The 3,843-nt window shown below is 38.7% G+C and overlaps 1 long non-coding RNA gene across 1 annotated transcript; it reads left to right on the top strand.

Moving 5' to 3' along the window:
* The first annotated feature begins 204 nt into the window (after positions 1-204).
* LOC139717700 (uncharacterized) lies at positions 205-3,641 on the top strand. Its single transcript, XR_011709995.1, has 3 exons — positions 205-549; positions 2,081-2,218; positions 2,805-3,641. It is a non-coding gene; the product is annotated as an uncharacterized lncRNA (long non-coding RNA).
* Positions 3,642-3,843: the final 202 nt, after the last annotated feature.

The following is a 3,843-nucleotide window of genomic DNA, read 5'->3' as shown; positions in this document are numbered from 1 at the left end:
GCGTACATACATAAGTGGCTAATGGCGTATATGCATTGTAGCGCAGTTCACTCAGTCTCTATAGTGTAGTGGTTAATGGTGTATGCCTTGTAGCACAGTAGGTGCTAATTGTTGAGAAAGGTCTGTCAGATATTATTGTGGGTATCTTTTGTAGGGCAACAGCCAGCATCGCATTAAAGGACCATCCTGACTAGGCAGCTCAGTGAAGCCAGTGACAGCCCCTCTGGTCAGTTGAGACCAGCCCTCCCAGCTACCAAGCTTGATGAAGCCAGTGAAATTCCCTCTCGTCAGTTTTGACCAGCTACCCAGCTCGGTGAAGCCAGTGACATCCCCTCTCATCAATTGAGACCAGCCCTCCTAGCTAACCAGCTTGATGAAGCCAGTGACATTCCCTCTCGTCAGTTTCGACCAGCTACAATGTAGCCTATACCCGGCTTGGTGAAGCCAGTGATGTCCCCTCTCATCAGTCGAGACCAGCCCTCCCAGCTTGATGAAGCCAGTGACATCCCCTCTTGCCCATTGAGACCAGCCCTTCCGTCGGTACAAAAGGTTTGTACAAACTAACTTCAATTACATGGTACTATTTTAATACACCTAGATCCAACAACTGTTTTGAACCTGCAAATGAAAGTTAATGTTGATATTTAGTACCGGTACACAAAACATCAATAAATTGTTAGATAACTCTGTGTTCTCAAACGATGCTGTTCTTATTCTTGCTGTAATTTAACTTATAACATTTTTTTTTTTTAAACCCAAAGCTGTGGTAATGGTTAATAAGATTATGGTTGTCTTGATCATTACTTTTAGGGTTACAAGTTACATAGTTTGTACATTGCAGCCACATATAGGCCTACTATATGATTGTATGTGGAATTATACAGACCCCCAAATCCCTTGCATGTGGCTGGATTGAAAGACATCATAGGCCCGATATGAGGTTGTATACACAACATATAAATAAATAGGGCCTACTTTGTAGATGGGTAATTCCATGAAGTTGGGGCAGTGTCCATGTATGTAGCATCGTGATATTGACAAAATACATGTCAGCATAACTCAATATCAATTATGCTTTACATTTATTGTTTGTAGGCTTTACATTTGCATTGAGGCCACACATTTTCCTGGAAATTTTGTGCCATTCAGACTCAATTTTAATGAAGTTATTAAACAATACTATGTAACACTGTGTCCTGGAGCATCGTGACGTGTCCACGTAGCATCGTGATATTTTAAAATTTGGTCCAAAGAGACAAATTATGGCAATGAGCTTGACCAAAATTTGATGCAATATGCATATTTACAAGGTATGAATAAGATAGCTCAATATCTCAAATTTCCTGTACACAGTTTCAATTTTAAAAGAAAATTTAAATACAAGATGTATCACGATGCTATGCGATGTCCTTTTTTGTGTAAAACTGTGGAAAGGAGAATTAAGATATTTAGCTATCTGACTAATCTAGTAATTATGCATATTATATCAAATTTTGGTCAAGCTAATTGCCTTAATTTGTCTTTTAGGACCAAATGTTTACTATCACGATGCTACATGGACACGTCACGATGCTACAGGACACCATTACATATCGTTTTAATAATTTCATCAAAATTGAGTCGGAATGGCACAAAATTTCCAGGAAAATGTATGGTCTCAATACAACTGCAAAGCCTATAAACAATACATGTATAGCATAATTAGTATTGAGTTATGCTAAAATGTCACACTTCGTGCCCCAACTTCACAGAATTACCCAGATGCACAATGAGAGGCTGAGGTCATCCCGACGTCATGTGCAGTGTCAACTCATCAAAAATTTGGCTAGGGTCTCTGTAGGTCTTATTTCCCTTTTTGCTATTTAAGTTCTACAGTAGACAGTCTATTTCTAACATATTTCATGGAGTTTTCTCTGTTGCATGTATGTGAGCACTACAAGATAAAGCTACCTGGTAGACTCTACACTGAAATACATGGGATAGCAAGTTCTGTGACTAAATTTACAGATTGGTGAAGAACTAACGGGACTATCCTAATTGTAAGTCAGTGTTAATGCCTTTCATTGTGTCTGATATACAGATGAACTCCAGTCCAGATGCCCCTGTGAAATGGAAAAAGGACAAGTTCATGAATGCTGTTGCCTTCTCCAATTAGTTGTGGAGGAAAATGCTACTCTGAGGAAAGGACTTGGGTCAAATTGAAGTGGATCAAAACCTGGTGAGAGTGCTGACAGATATTGATTTTATCAGAGCCTGGGCAGATGTAAGGAGATAACAGGTTACTGTAAAAGTGGATATTTTAGCGCAACTAATTTTTTGCGGTCGGCGGGGTAAGACGAGTTTCGCATGTTTATAGTTCCGCGGAATCAAGACATCAACTACTTGAACAAATGGCAAGCAAAAATATTCGCATGCTTTTATTTTCGCGCTAGTTTCGGCTTACGCGAAATGCGTGAAAATTTCAACCAACACCGCAAGAAATTTCCACTTTAACAGTAGATGATGAAGACGTCCCTTTGGCATGCATATTAGGGAATTTTTATGTAAATGTCATAAATAAAATGAGCTATTTTCATTGGACTTTCAGCATATAACATAATTGCTTTCATCAGTACTAAACTTGTCATTGCTTGAATGATAGTCTTTAAAGAGAATATTTACTATGTGTATTACTGAATAGTTAATTGAGTCTATATGAGTAGTAAAATAATTTTTCATTGTAAATGTGTAGTAGTTACTTTATTACCAACATTCAGTCATTAGATGAGAGATCAATAGAATGTGCTTGTTGGCCTCTATTGCAGTGGAACAGCTAGCATCACATCCAAGTGCCATCACAGATATCCAGGTTGTTGAAGCCAGTGACACCCCCTCTCGCCAAATAAGACTGCCTCTTCTAGGCTACGCAGCTCGGTGAGACCTGTGACGTCCATCTCGCCAGTGGAAACCAGCCCTCTCTGCCACCAAGCTCAGTGAATCCAGTGACATCCCCTCTCATCAATCAGAACCAGCCCTCCCAACTACTTAGCTCCATGAAGCCAGTGACATCCCCTCTCATGTTCTTCTTTGTGGCTGGCAAATGTTTGAAAACTGAACTTGGATGACTTCAATATCATAATTATGTTGAGTGCATTCAAGTGATGGCAATGATAATAGCTCTGACACCAGTTCTTCCTGTAGGCCTACTGTCAATTTATGCCTTCATTGTGTATTATAGCAAAAGACATGTTAGTAATGAAAAAGCTGCACCTTTGTACCAGGATTGGTGGGGATTCTGATAAATGCACATTGAACATGAATAACATCAATTCCAATCATAGACTACATTCATGTGATGGCAGTGATAACTGATATGACACTACATTTATATCTCTGAACTCTCTATTTCTGTCTTTCCTGTGAGGTAACAACAAACATGTTAGTACTCAAATGTGTGAATCAGAATGAAACAGTGAATTGATTGCCTGGAAAATTTGTTCTTGCCCCATGTAGCAAGTAGGGAAAATAAATCCTATAAACTCCTAAACTGCATGTGCGTTAAACTGTTACTGGAAACTGAAAGGGCTGCAATATCCAGGCACAAAGTGTTTTGTCCTTTTTTTTTTTCATTTGGTCTTTTTCCCCCCTGTGTTTCCCAGGTGTTTCAGAGGTGAAAAACTACAATTACTCCGTTACGATAAAATATTGCATCAGTGTTTTAAAGTGAACTTAAGTAGGGCTGTCATGCACAACAGTGTACATCTTTGAAGGGCCTTTCACACATTTCATTATTGCTCTAATTATTATTATTATTACTACTACTACTATTGTTGTTGTTGCTAATTTTTTATTACTATCATCATC

This window comes from Diadema antillarum, unplaced genomic scaffold (genome assembly GCF_040938485.1).
Source record: "Diadema antillarum isolate AM-2024a unplaced genomic scaffold, OU_Dant_1.0 scf00000081, whole genome shotgun sequence".
NCBI classification, from domain to species: domain Eukaryota; kingdom Metazoa; phylum Echinodermata; class Echinoidea; order Diadematoida; family Diadematidae; genus Diadema; species Diadema antillarum.
Note: the sequence above shows the minus strand (reverse complement) of the source record. Positions and strands in the feature narration are given on the sequence as shown.